The 15,897-nt window shown below is 40.4% G+C and overlaps 1 pseudogene; it reads right to left on the bottom strand.

The window, feature by feature from the left end:
• LOC117033710 (intraflagellar transport protein 22 homolog) overlaps positions 1–14,221 on the bottom strand; it is a 33,081-nt pseudogene extending 18,860 nt beyond the window's left edge.
• Positions 14,222–15,897: the final 1,676 nt, after the last annotated feature.

The raw sequence follows: 15,897 nt of genomic DNA, 5'->3' as shown, positions 1-15,897 counted from the left end.
GAAACTTTAAAAAATTTTACATCATTCTTTGCAGAGCCTGGTTTTCAATCAGAGATAGACATTTTGTCCATGTGTATCACATAGTAATAATTTTTCATGGGTTAATTTAAATCAGCATCTAACTATAAGACATTTATTTTCTCTATTACATTAAAATTAGATGTTTGTTATAATTTTACATTTCTTTCTCCCTTTCTTTTATATAATTGATGCTGGTATTTTACTGTTAGTAAGGAAAAAATGTTGATCCTCACATTTCTGCACTTTAGTAATTCCTCTGAGAGCTGTAGTCCTGATTTCCCTTCTGCAAAGTGCCATCTGTGCGCAGGGGATATTTTATCGGTTCCTTCTGGGATTCACTGTGACTCATTATTGCAATTGGGATGGCCTTCTCTCTCTCTCTCTCTCTCTCTCTCTCTCTCTCTCTCTCTCTCTCTCTCTCTCTCTCTCTCTCTCTCTCTCTCCTAATAAGGAACAGAACCAACATGACCAGGATCACTTTGAACACTGGCATTTTTTTCTGAATACATCTCTAATTAGATTTGTATTTTTATGCTGTGGGTGGAAATGCCAGATAAGAAGAAACAGATGAAGATAGATGAAAGTATTCAAGGAATGAGGAGGTCACTTATTTGGATTTCCTTAGGTGGGACATTTGTTGCAGAAATGACAACCAGCTCTTAAAAAAAAAACAATTGGAGTTCAATACCATTAACAATAGATAAAGAAAGAAGGCAAGTAGCACTGTGGCATCAATCTCACCTCACAAATAATGGCACCAGTGACATTTGACCATGTGACAGATGAGTGAGTGGAGAGCTCTGGGACTGTGATAGTGACAGTTTTCTTTTTCTACCCTTGTAAATTATTCAGCATTGGCACAGCACTGGGAAAATACAAACCTGAGAAAGTGTAAGAGAGAAAAGGAATTCTATTGCAAATGAGAATGGCTGCTGACAAGTCTATTAAAAAATGACAACCCAACATTCAAGCTGTGTCTGCTTCCTTCCAAATGTCCTTCAAATGTTCAATTCACTAACCTCTTGAAGGTGGCAGAGAAGAGAGGAGAGCCCCTGTTAAAAGCATCCCATATTGGTCTCTCTTTCTGAGTGTGTCTGTGTTATTATGAAAGATCAAATTTTATGTCTCCTAAGATCACGTGGGTTATTAAAACCCAATATCCTAGCCACACATTTCCATCCTAGTAATTACATTCTACTGACTGCAATGCTCCCTGTTATTTTTGGTTAGATGTGACTGTCTTCCACCCCTTTCCCTCCACTGTGTTAAAGCTGCAACCCCATGAGAGGCTGTGTTTCTAAATGTGACTATAAAGTTTCACAGAGAAGTCGTAAAGCTGACAGGGCAAGAAAGAAAAATAAAAAACATTAACAAACCACAAAACAAAATAAAAAAAAACAAAAAGCATGGCACACTTTAAAAAAATTGAAACATATTATTGTTTTTCAATTAGCTCAATTATTTTTCTTCTCTCTGCTTGAGAGGGATGCAGGGTAGTTTACCTACCTAAATAAGCCCAGCAGAAAAGGGGGCCCAGTGAAATATCTTGAAATGAGGCTGTGAACAGGAATTGTAACACAGAACCAGACCAGTTGCTCTGCCCCAACCTTCATTACTACCAACATCTGCTGTGCAGCTGTCCAGCAAGGGGGGCTAAAAGCTACAATTCCATTCCTATTGGAGGCTATTCCCTTCTGGTATATCTTAACAGAGAAAAATCACTGGTAACATCTTGATTTTATGTGACATTTTCAAAATATTTTACATTAATGTATGAAGTTTCCCTCGGTAAAGTATTATAAGTGAGCCCTTTGTCTCCATTTTCTGGAAGGGTAAAATTATAGAACAGTAGGCTCAGTGAGGAATAAATCTATTACAGTGTCATGTATGGCCCCCAGATGTTCTTTCCTCTGCCCCCTCCTCCCCACCGCTCTAACATTTCTTGTCCACAGTTTTCTCTCTACAACAATGGTGCGATATTCAAAGTGTCCTTTATCAGTGTCCTTCATCAGCCCTTTCCTGTCAGGAAATAACACTAGACAGTAGTAGGAACATCACAGAAGTTTGCATGGTTTCATTTATGCAGTCATGGTGATTAAACGGTGGCCTTTCCACCTTTCCTGAGTGGTCCACATCTTACTTTAGGTTACTGTGGGTCTCTCGAGTCTCACTAGAGCAGAACATCACTAAGCTGGTACAGCATGAGTCTGAAATGTCAATCTCCTGAGGTTTCAATCTTTTTAATTTCATTGTGCACTACCTACCTCCCACTCTTTCCCCGCCCACCCCCACACACTCACACTGTACAACTGTTAAACAGACTAAACAACTTCTAGTTATACTTAAGTAAAAGCTTTATTATTATTATTTCTTTAATGCTGTAACAGATTAGGCAGGCAAATGTAAAATCTCTTTTCTGATAAGCTAGGCCTACCCAAAAGCGAGCTACTGAAACAAATGATCCAGAAATAGAGATAGTGCAACCTAGGATCTCCATCTACATGTCTGTGACTACAATTTGAGTCATTTAAATGAGGCATTTGCTGTAGGTTTATACAGGAAAATATTTCTGCCCCAGGTTATCGCCAGTAAAGCTGATCCTATGATTTCTGTCTTCTTACTGTGGATTTCTTTTAGGTTCCTATATGATTCTCATTTGCCAAACTCACTCCTTAGTGAGCTTGGAAGACAAATTATGGTGATAGGAGAATTGTATCTGTTTTTTGTAGCATGCCAGGTAAGACTTAGGAACATCAGTAGCTGATGTTCCTCTAGTTATTGCTTACTGGAAATTAAAAGCTTTGCTCACTAAGTGTTTATGCCTTGGTTGAAAATAAAATGATCACAATGGTAACAAATAGTTCATTGCATTTTTCTGAAATTTTTAAGACATAGCTGTTATCATAGGTAGGATTTAAATTGGGTGAATTTTCATAAGAGGGCTGGTGTTTACTTTTTAGTGAGTAAAGATAAGAACATAAAAGGAAGATTGCTCAGTGGAAAAAGCCATTATGCTATTTCCTAGTCGCAATGTGGCCTTCATACCAGTCTTCACTACCTGGGTAGGACTGAAAAGGCACTGGCTGCTTCAGCATTTTACAGGAAGAGGCAGACACAGCTCTGCCTTATTTCCTTATTCAACAGGAAGTATCTTTTACAATTCCTCTCTTGGTAAAGACGAAGAAAGTTTCATACTATCTTCTTCTTTTGCAGCCCACGATTTCTCAGATCACAGGAGTTTTGGGTAAAATTAGAGCCACTTTAACAGTAATAAATACCTGCTATTAAGGGACCTTGAATCTCCAATTTTCCCCAAATGATTCCTAGGTGTTCTCTGCAAATAGGTTTCATCAAGTACCTTCCGGAGTGCCTCACTGAATAGAATATATTCTTAGCAGTTCCTCCATATTTTACTAGACATTCAGACTGTTGCTGATCACTTCAACTATTCAACAAATACTTTGCAAATACTTATTCTGTGTAAAAAACAGGTAAACTTGGAAAATCTGTCAGTGACTATGAAACAAGCTTAATCTGGGTGATTTGTTACACTTTGGAAACTCACCAACTTACTTTGGAGGTGTCGACTATTTAAGAAAATATGAGATTCTCTTTTAATTTACTGGCACACAAGTACTAAAGTATGGTGATAGAGGGTAGGTATGTACATAAATAGAAATAATTAGTCTACAATGACAAGTTGCCAATCCTATACTACCAAACTATTGTAGGTGAGATGATGCATTAGTTTCACTGAGGCCAAAATAATGGCAAGCATTTTTCCAATCAAAAGTGAGAAAAAGAAAGCATTTTAGAGAATATTAATTGTATAATTTCTTTATAAAGAAAAAAAAGGAAAGGTATGAGCTTCTCATTTGAACATTACATAATGACTCTGGCATTTATCTTTTTAATTAGTAAACTGTATTTGAGTTTTCATCACCTAGAAGGGCTGAACCAATCAAATTGAAAAAAAAAGAAGTCTCCAACTCTGCAACCATGGTTGACTCTTTCCCCAGTTGAATAACAAACCCTTCAAGTGACTGTCAGTCCTGGTGCTGCTGAGAGTGCTCACCTTTATTTTTCCTCCCAGAACTACATTAATCAGAAGGAAGTTGTTGGGGAGAATGACACAGGTGACTTACTACCAAAAGTATTCCTCAGACTAACTTCAGAAAGTACTTTTCCCTAAATTATAAATGAAAAAAAAAAGTTTGTATAGGCATACAAATCCAAAATGCACTTCATTTTTCATTTTAGATTATATCTATGTGGGGGGGAAATAGTTCTTCAAGGTGATTCATGGCAATAATACTTCAAGAGAAATACAGACTAGAAGCCTCATTGAAACTTCAGAAACTAGCTGCAGGAACAACTCAGTATCTAATCTGCTTGAGCGAGTTAGAGTTTTCTACTAGCTTTATATTTCTATGAGGTTAGATAATTAGGATATTGTTCTTGGGCTGAATGGGTGGCATCTCTCATCAGAGATTGTGTCTGAGAGATAACTATCAAGATGGCAGTAAAAATTGTGGCTCCTTTGTGTTGTGTAAGACAGGGGCTCTTTTAATGCAAATGAGAAAATAATATGTTTAGGATGTAGTGGGGGGATGAGAAAGATATTGAGAAAGAGATAAAGAGAAATCCTGTGAAAATTGTATTGTCAGTCATTTTGTCATTTTTTTTTTAAAGATATATTTTCTGAATGACTTTACAGCACAATATAATACCCTAATGTAACCCAAAGTTACTCATTTTTAATTTAGCTTAAAGATACACCTTGGATGGTATAGAACACCCAAGATTAACAGAATATCTGCATTTATACTCAGGTCTTTGTGCTGTGTAGAATTTTGGTCTTAACTAAGTCCTCTGTCTACCAGAACTTTGAGAGAGTAATGGACTCAGCATTTCTCAGAGGTGGTTTACAGCCTGAGAAGAGGGTGGGTAGTTGAAGGCTAGATGCTATTCCAAGTTATCTGAGATGCCAAAAAGTGAGGAGCACTGCAGTCTGTTAACAGGAAAAGGTCTTAGCTGTTGCGAGTTCCAGGACAGATAGTTGCCTCCAGTACCAGCAGGGCAAAGTCTAGGAATTATTGTCAGATCTAGTGACAACTGTCTCAAGAACAATATTCAGAGGCCACACCGGAAGCTTCTACTTACTAAAGCTTATATAGTGTCTGCCTGGAAGTAGGTCTCTGCACTTCTCTGACCCCCCAGTAGGTTACCCTTGACCTCCTGGTACAGATATTTGCTTCTAACCCTACTCTCGTTGAGAAGAAAGAGTGATCAGTTTCATAACAGAAAAATTTCATAGACTTAGACCCAGACTTATGCGTCTGTGTTCCACCAATTACAAAGATCCAGACATCTAATTCCCAGTTGGAACTATAAGGTTAAGAAAAACTGATTCAGAGGTGACGTCATAAGAATGGCGGCAGCAGGGCACACTTTGTGAGTTCTCCTCCGAATCTTAACACAAACGGGACATCTATAACCCATCAAAGGACTGCTCATCACGCAAAACAGCTAAGAGACTTGTGCAAGGATTACTTGAAGGTGGGCAAATTGGGCGAGCAGGGGAAGAGGGAAGGGAGCAGAGTGGAGACGCGGCCCGCATCTGCGACTGTGGAAATGTGGTAGGCATCCGCAGCTGCAGAGACGCAAGGGATCCCAGGATGGAACAGAGAACACAAAAACCAGGAGGAGGGCTCTTTCCCTGCATCCCACAGCTGATCTCTCCCACCGAGGGGGCAGCATATCCAGCATTTGAGGCAATAACCTCAGTGAGACCTCCAGTTGGGCCCTAGGCCAGACAAAGGACACAAACTCCATCCATGGGCCCCTAACCCTGCTCTTCCAATCCTACTCCTGCCCTTCCAGAGACTTAAACTGGCCCCTGAACTGAGGAGTATTGTCAGATTACAGAGGAGCCTTAGTGCTCAGGCTCTGGGAACACCCACATGCAGCTCTGACCCAGGGAAGAGGCTGGGAAGAGTGTGATTTTTGCTGGTCTAGGAAAGAAGAGACTCCTCCACCCCCAGCCACCATCTTTTCTGGCCTGCGGGAAGAGTGTGACACAGGTGGGCTGGGAGAGAGAAGACCCCTCCATCCCCAGCCCCCACCCTTTCTGGCCTGCCTAGGGAAGGGCAATTACAACTGCAGAGGCACTCCCAGGGATCAGCAGTAAGTGACAGATGCAGCTCTGGGCTTTCAGCAGCTCAGAAATCTCCCGCCCACCACACACACACACACACACACACACACACACACACACACACACACAGAATCGGAAGAAGTACCCTAAAACTCAGGAGAACTGGACACAGGGCTGGTGGTGCTACTCTCAGTGTGCATATGTGCAGGCAAGAGCAGAAACTGCACTAACTTTGTAGAAACCACCATCCAGACCCCTCAGCCCCACGCATCTAAATCTGCAGTTCCAATTGTCACTCTGGGCACCAGGTGACGGGCTCTGCCTGCACAATACACAGAGGACTCTTTGGTACAGCAGAGGACAACCTGGAGATTACTAGGTGGGCTTAAGCCAAGACTGGTGCTGCGTTTTGTTTTGTTTTGTTTTGTTTTGCCTTTATATCTTTGATATCTTTCCTGTGTTGAGTGGGGGTGGTCGCTTGTTTTTACATGTGAAGGTATTTGATTTTTTCTTTGTTGTTGTTGTTGTTGTTGTTGTTGTTGTTGTGCTTGGTGATTTGCTTTGTTCTGAAATTGCACTACCAGGGCCCAGCTTAAGAGGCACAAGATTCAACACACCCAAAGGCCAACTCCAGACCACACCAGAGTACTACCGGGTTTCACCTACAAGTTACACACCCAGAAGGAATTCTCTACAGGCACAAGAGCCCATAGAGGACAAACCACATTTAAGTTGTCAATCCTCATGCAGCAGAACACCCTGTGGTGGGCAGAGCCAAGTCTCACAGCTAGTCAACCTAGGAGTTAAGCCCACCTACTCTCAAGCGAAAAGCAATTAAAGATCTTCTTTAACAGGACAATAGACACAACACAAGAGTCAACTTTGGAGCACACGCAGAGGAGAAGAACAAAGTAGTGCAAGTCAAATATAAAGGAAACATACTACATAAGATAATCTAGCAAGAACTAAGAACTCTAGGGGATCTACCTAATACATCGAAGCAAACACAGAGAGTCAGCCAGAATGGGGAAACAAAGAAACATGTCCCAAATAAAAGAACAGAAGAAACCTCCAGAAATGGAACCAAATGAAACACAGGTAACCAACCTATCAGAGACAGAGTTCAGAACACTGATGATAAGAATGTTTAAGGAGCTTAGAGACGACATAAAGAAGGATGTAGAAATCATAATGAACAACCAGTTAGAACTAAAGAACACAATTACTGAAATAAAGAACGCACTTGAAGGAATTAACAGCAGGTTAGATGAAGCAGAGGATTGAATCAGCGACGTAGAAGACAAGTTAGCAGAGATCACCCAAACAGAACAACAGAAAGAAAAAGAATAAAAAACAGTGAAGATGGTTTAAGAGACCTCTGAGATAACATCAAGCACAACAACATGTGCATCATAGGAATACCAGAAGGTGAAGAGAGGAAGCAAGGGATTGAGAACATATTTGAAGTAATAATGTCCGAAAACTTCCCACCTGATGAAGGAAATCAACATACAAGCCCAGGAAGTACAGAGTCCCAACGAAGATAAACCCAAACAGGCCCACACCAAGACACATTATAGTTCAAATGGCAAAGGTTAAAGACAAAGAGAGAATCCTAAAAGCAGCAAGAGAAAGACAGAAGGTTACATACAAGGGAACTCCCATAAGACTATCAGATGACTTTTCTACAGAAACATTGAAGGCAAGGAGGGAGTGGCAGGAGATACTCAAAGTGATGGAAAACAGGCCTACAACCTAGATTGCTTTATCCAGCAAGGCTATCATTTAAAGTTGATGGAGAGATAAAGAGCTTCCCAGAAAAGAATAAGCTAAAGGAATTTATTACCACCATGCCAACATTGCAAGAAATACTAAAAGGACTTCTGTAAATAGAAGAAAGATGAAAACAATCTAACTACAAACTTAAAAATGGCAATAACTAAGTACCTATCAATAATCACTTTAAATGTAAATAGATTAAATGCTCCAATCAAGAGACATAGGGTGGCTGACTGGATAAGAAAGCAAGACCCTTGTATATGCTGTATACAAGAGACTCACCTCAGAACAAAAGACACAAACAGGCTGAAAGTGAAGGGTTGGAGTAAGATATTTCATGCAAATGGAAATGAGAAAAAAGCTGGAGTTGCAATACTTATATCTGACAAAATAGACTTTAAAATGAAGAACATATTAAAAGACAAAAATGGGCACTATATAATAATAAAAGGATTGATCCAACAAGTGGACATAACCCTAGTAAACATCTATGCACCCAACATAGGAGTACCTAAATACACAAAACAGATATTGACTGACATAAAGATAGAGATCAACAGTAACACTACCATAGTAGGGGACTTCAACACAATTCTGACAACAAGGGACAGGTCTTCCAGGCAGAAAATCAATATGGAAACAACGGTCTTAAATGACACATTGGACTATTTGGATTTAATCAATATTTTCAGATCATTTCACCTCAAAGCTACAGAATACACGTTCTTCTCAAGCACACATGGAACATTTTCCAAGATAGACCATATCTTAGGCCATAAAGCAAGTCTTGATAAATTTAAGAAAATTGAAATCACACCAATTGCCTTCTCTGACCACATTTCTGTGAAATTCAAAATGAACTACAGGAAAAAAACTGGAAGACACACCATTTCATGGAGGCTGAATAACATGTTACTAAATAATGAATGGGTCAACCAGGAGATCAAGGAAGAAATCAAAAGATATCTTGAGACAAACAAAAATGAAAACATGATGACCCAAAATCTATGGTATGCCGCGAAAGCAGTCCTCCGAGGGAAACTCATAGCATTGCAGGCCTACCTAAAGAAACAAGAAACATCATTAATCAACAGTTTATCTTCACACTTAAGGGATCTGGAAAAAGAACAGCAAAATAAACCCAAAGGGAGTACAAGGAAGGAGATAATAAAGATCAGAGTGGAAATAAATGAAATAGAAACCAGAAAAACAATACAAAAGATCAATGAATTCAAGAGTTGGTTCTTAGAGAAGATAAACAAAATTGACAAACCTTTAGCCAGACTCATTAAAAAAAAGAGAGAGAGAGGACCCAAATTAATAAAATCAGAAATGAAAGAGGAGAAGTGACAACAGACACCACAGAAATACAAAAATAAATAAATAAATAAATAAGAAATTACTATGAGCAACTATATGCCAACAAATTTGACAATCTGGAAGAAATGGACAATTTTCTAGAGGCGTACAACCTTCCAAGTCTAACTCAACAAGAAACAGAAAACCTGAATAGACTGAGTACCACCAGGGAAATTGAATCAATAATCAACAATCTCCCAATAAACAAAAGCCCTGGACCAGATGGCTTTACAGGTGAATTTTAAAAAACGTTCAAAAAAGAATTACCACCTATTCTCCTCAAGCTCTTCCAAAAAATCCAGAAGGAGGGAAGTCTTCCAAACACTTTTTACAAAGCCACTATCACCCTGATCTCAAAATCAGACAGACACCACAAAAAAAGAAAACTACAGGCAGTTATCGCTCATGAATATACATGTAAAAATCCTCATAAAAATACTAGCGAACAGAGTTCAACAATACATTAAAAAGATGATACACCATGATCAAGAAGGATTCATCCCTGGAATGCAAGGGTGGTTCAACATCCACAAATCAATTAATGTGTTACACCACATTAACAAAATGAAAAATAAAAATCACATGATCATATCAATAGATACAGAAAAATCATTTAATAAAATTCAGCAGCCATTTATGATAAAATCCCTTAAGAAAGTGGAAATAGAGGGATCCTATCTCAACATAACAAAGGCCATATATGATAAACTCACAGCTAACATCATACTCCATGGGGGAAAGCAAAAAGCATTCCCCATCAGGAACAAGACAAGGTTGCTCACTTTCTCCACTTCTATTCAACATAGTGCTGGAAGTTCTAGCCACAGCAATCAGACAAGAAAGAGAAATAAAAGGCATGCAAATTGGTAAGGAGGAAGTAATATCGTCATTATATACAGATGACATGATACTATATAAAAAGAACCCTAAAGACTCCACCAAGAAACTATTAGAGCTGATAGATGAATTTAGTAAAGTAGCAGGATACAAAATTAATATTCAGAAATCAGTTGCATTTGTATATACCAATAATAAAACATCAGAAGGAGAAACTAAAAAAACAATCCCATTTACAATTGCTCCAAAGATAATAAAATATCTGGAAATAAATTTAACCAAAGAAGTAAAAGATCTGCACTCAGAAAATTATAAGACACTGAAGAAAGAAATGAAAGAAGATACAAATAGATGGAAACACATACCATGTTCATGGATAGGAAGAATTAATATAGTTAAAATGTCCATACTGCCTAAGGCAATATACATATTCAACGCAATTCCTATCAAAATACCAATGACATTTTTCACAGAAATAGAACATATAATCCTAAAATTTATGAGACCATGAAAGACCCCAGATAGCGTCAGCAATCTTGAGAAATAAGAACTAAGTGGGAGGTATAACAATAGCTGATATCAAATTACAATATACAAGGCTACAGTAATGAAAACAGCATGGTACTGGCATAAAACAGACACATAGATCAATGGAACAGAATAGAGAGTCCAGAAATAAATCCATGCCTATATGGCCATTTAATCTACAACAATGTAAGCAAGAATGTACAGTGGGGTAAAGACAATCTATTCAACAAATGGTGCTGGGAAACCTGGACAGACACATGCAAAAAAATGATGCTGGAACACCTCCTTACACCATATACAAAAACAAATTCAAAATGGCTTAAAGACTTAAATGTAAGATCTGAAACCATAAAACTCCTAGAAGAAAATATAGGAAGAAACTTCACAGACATTACCAGGAGTAAGATTTTTACTGATATATCCCCTTGCACGAGGGAAGTAAGAGAAAAACTAAACATGTGGGATTACATCAAACTAAAAAGTTTTTTCACAACAAAGGAAACCATGAATAAAACAAAAAGGGATCCTACTGAATGGAAAACATATATGCCAATGATATATCTGATAAGGGGTTAATATCACAAATTTATAAAAGACTCACTCAACTCAACTCCAAAAAAACAAACAACCCAATTAAAAAATGGGCAGAAGACATGAAGAGACATTTTTCTAAAAAGGACATACAGATGGCAAAGAGACATATGAAGAAATGCTCGACCTCACTAACCATCAGAGAAATGCAAATTAAAACCACAATGAGAAACCACCTCCCCCAGTCAAAATGGCTATCATCAATAAATCAACAAACAACAAGTGCTGGAGCGGATGTGGAGAAAAGGGAACCCTTGTGCACTGTTGGTGGGGTTGCAGATTGGTGCAGCCACTATGGAAAACAGCATGAAAGTATCTCAAAAATTTGAAAATGGAACTACCTTATGATTCAGCAATTCCACTCCTAGGTATCTATCCGGAGAAATCCAAAACTCTAATTCAAAAATCTTTATGCACTCCTATGTTTATTGCAGCACTATACACAATAGCCAAGACACGGAAGCAACCGAAATGCCCATCGGTAGATGACTGGATTAAGAAACTGTGGTACATGTATACAATGGAGTATTACGCAGCCATAAAGAAGAAAGAAATCTTACCATTTGCAACAACATGGATGGACCTAGAGAACATTATGTTAAGTGAAATAAGTCAGACAGAGAAAGACAAATACCATATGATCTCACTATGTGGAATCTAAAGCAAAGAATAAGTGAATGAACTAATCAGAAACAGTTTTGGAGACATAGAGGAAAAACAGAGTTGCTAGATGTGTGGGGGGGTGGGGATAAGGGGAAGGTGAGGGGATTAGAAAGCAGTCAGTAACCACAAGATGGCCACAAGGTTTTGAAAATTAATTTGGGGAATGTAATCAATAATGTTGTAAAGATTTTATAGGGTATTCGATGGACACTTGTCCCATTTGGGAGACCACCTCAGGGATGATGTAGATGCCTGATCACTGCGCTGTACACCTGAAGCTGAACAATAATGAATGCCAACTATAATTTTATATATATGTGTGTGTATATATATATATATATATATATATATATATATATATATATATATGTATATACTTACAAGAAATGGAGTACAGAATTAGGAATAGAGACAGTGGAAATGTAATGGCTCTGTGCAATGTCAGAAGGACAGTGGATGGGGGGAAGGGGGTTCACACAGTGTGAGGGATATAAATGGTAAACATCTAAGTATTACTTTGTCTTGTGTACCTGAAACTAATACAAAAAAAAAAATCTAAAAAAAAAAAGAAAGAAAAACTGATTCAGAGGTATGTAAGAAACATTTTTTGAATATATTTTTTATTCCAGATATGCATTAAATCAGCCTATAAAATGCAGGTGTCAGCTAATCATTTGAGCCCTTCCAGTGTGTCCAAAAATGATCTCAACCTGGGAGTTCAAAAAGTCTAACTTCACTCTTTGATTTTTAGCCCCTCGAGGGCCAATGCAATGCTCTAGGTACATGTAAGCTGAGTCTTAGTCTCAACCTCATTGACACTCCAGTTCAGTAAGTTGAATCTCTGTTTGAGCTTGCCTCAGTAAACTGCCTCAGGTCTTCCTAGGAATGAGGCCTTCTGTCCTCAAATTACATCTTCTCTTCTGTTCCTAAGTTTGTGTTTCTAAAAGTTTATTATGAATTTTGAGATATTTAACTATTCCTAGTTTCTCTTTTTGTGGGTTTTGCCCAATTACACAAATACCCCATATATATTTTTTTGCTTTTGGAAATAAAATGAACACAGAAAGCCCATTTTGGCGTGCATCTAATCAAAGATCTTGAAGTTGACACGTGTGGTATTTTTGGTTTTTTGTTTCTGGTTTTAGTTTTTTGACCCCCAGGAAACATTTTCTTTTCTTTTTACTGAATATGGCACCCTAATTTGCCTCTGGGAGACCATCTCAGTCCAGTTGTTCATTCCTTGTGGCTTTGGGTGATATTGAGACCACATCAGCCACCACCCTGGACATGTGACCCAGTAGAGTGAAATATCCAATTTCAGGTCTGGGAATGTGACCCAATTTAGGCCAATAAGAGTCAGAACTTTCATTCAAACTATTGTTGAAGGTGGGTAAGGGGGAACTTTTTTTCACTGAACTTAGCACTGGGAGGATGTGAGGTAGGAGCTCTCGGCAGAGATCACACTTCAGGTGGTTTGGGGAGCTTGTCTGAGAGTGGAGCAAACACAAGGAATGTGGCACAAGGATATACAGATTCTGAGGCTTGTCTGAGTTCCCATGTCTCAAGCCTGACTGACCTATACTACCCCTGTTCTTTTCAGCTTACTAACCACTTTTGTCCTTGTGGGGACAGAGTCCCAGAGAGTAGTTTCCCATGCCTAGAGAGTCAGTTTCTCTTGGCCTAGCATGGGAGTGGGTGGTGCTGGCTAGGGTGGTGGTTGGCCATTGGCAGTAGCCAGTTGGCCAATTGGCTGCTGATGTAACTACCGGGACTGCGTTGGTTGGTTGGCTGGTTGGCAGCAGAAGATCAGACGGCGGATTGTGTGGACCCTACTATGTTTGTCTTCCCTGGCCACCAGTGAGAATATAGTGGTATGACACCCCTATCTATGGCTCCTTTGGTGTTCATTTTGACCTCACCATGCGTTCTTATATGGGGAGTGGGAGTTGAGACCCTGCGTGACACGCTGCATGACACATGGTGCAGCTGGCAGGGTTTGGTGTCAGCTGAAACTCTCCGTAAGGTAATGGAGCAGTTTACACATATGAAAGCTCAGTTTCAGAAGGCCCGTGAGGAGCTGCACTGCTCCTCATGAGCATGGCGAGCATGGGAGCTGCACTGGGAACGGGCGATGCAATCTGCCTTGTAGACTCGAGCCTCCAGATGGTACACCACCCTCTTGGCCATAGAAGGCGTCACCTTCCTTTTGGTAATCAGCTGCTGCTGTAGGTTCTGAAGGTTGCGACATCTTGCACTGAGGCCTCCACCCAATTGGATGCTTGGCATGGTGATCAGGATTCTGACCAGGTAGAAATGGCATCTGACTCTGGGCAGGAGGACATGTGGCCCCCACACAGTGTGTGGTACCCGATAGCCACTGTTTTCAGAAGTTGGACCCCCGAGGAGAGGTAGGAGGACATGGATGGCTCTCTCACCAGTGTGGAGAGGGCCCTGCAGGTTCTAGCTGAGCAGTTACCGGAGGAGGCAAAGGGTATAGCCGGCCATGTAGGATGGATGTTCCTCACCACTTGTGCCATAACATGGAGGACACGCTTAATGAAATAGCTCAGGTGCAGGACCAGCAGCCCCAGAAGAAGGCACTGGAAGCTTGGTGAGAGGCGCTGGAAGCTTGGTGAGAGGCGCTGGAAGCTTGGGAACGTCAGTTGGAGGACGTTCTCTCTGCAGTGCATAATAACTCAGAGGAAGAGCATGCTGGAATAGCCCAGGTGCAGGACCATGTGTCCCGGTGGGAGGCGTTGGAAGCTCAGGTCCGCCTGTTAGAGGAGGAGCCCCACAGTGGAGACTCTGAGGCAGAGGCAGACAACGTGAGTAGACAATGTAGCTCCCAACCCCCAAGCCTGGCCCATCTTGAAGCAAAAGGTAAAGCATGAGCAACTTTGGGCCCCGGCGGCATTGCTGCCCGTAACCCAGCTGTGACTGAGTTCACAACCTATACCCCTTACACTGCCACTGAGAGCAGTAACTGGGAGGCGGTGCCAACAGCGCCCTGGAAAGCCAATCTCAGCTTGGCTACTACATTTATGGGATGAAGGGGCAGACAGCATTCTCTGTTCCCCAGGTGAAATGGAAAAGCTATCCTCCATGACGGTGCATCTGTCCCTGCGACAAAGTTTACAGAATTGCCATAGGTTAACCATAGCAGGGCAACCACACTCTAATGGAGTGGCTTACTGCTGCAGTAGCACAGTATTGGGAGAAGCTGGCGAGCTGCCAGACATTGTGAGTAAATGGCAGTCGTATACTGAACTTACTCAACCATCCGTGAAATGGGTATGAGACATGCTATATTCAACCCTAATATGTGGGGGCCGGATGACGAGCGTTTTACAGCCAGCATGAGAAATCTGGTTTTGGATACTGCCCCTGCAAGTGCTTTTGGATCCTTGGTTGCCATTCTTATGCCCTATGTGGGGCAGCAGATCCATGAAGTTACAATTGCCATGGCCACTCGAGGGGATGTTGAAAGCTGGCAGCAAAGGAAGTTAAAACAGGTGGTCCGAGAAGTTAAGGCCTGGAAGCCCAAGCCAAGAGTAAGAGGCGAGGTTGTGGGCCTCAGAGAGTAACATACATGCAGATGTGGCGTGATATCGTGGCAGCAGGGGTTGATTGAGAAAAAATATACCATACTTCGTGTATCTCGCCTGGCCGCCAGCGAGTATATAGTGATATGACTCCCCTATCTATGGCTCCATTGGTGTTCCTTTCTGGCCTCACCATATCCTGCATTCTTATGTGGGGAGTGGGAACTGAGACCCTGTGTGACACCCTGCATGACAATCCTCATCAATTTGAATTCAGTTTTCAGACACCTAAAGATTATTGCCTATTTCAGGTATACTTTCCTCAGGACTAATGATATAGTTAGAGTCTTTTCTTACAGTTGTTATCTTGTGCTTGGACTTACTATTCAGTCACATCCAGCAGACAGTCTACTAAAGTAA

Source organism: Rhinolophus ferrumequinum, chromosome 14, assembly GCF_004115265.2.
Source record: "Rhinolophus ferrumequinum isolate MPI-CBG mRhiFer1 chromosome 14, mRhiFer1_v1.p, whole genome shotgun sequence".
Taxonomy (NCBI): Eukaryota; Metazoa; Chordata; class Mammalia; order Chiroptera; family Rhinolophidae; genus Rhinolophus; species Rhinolophus ferrumequinum.
This window is presented reverse-complemented; position numbering and strand designations above follow the sequence as displayed.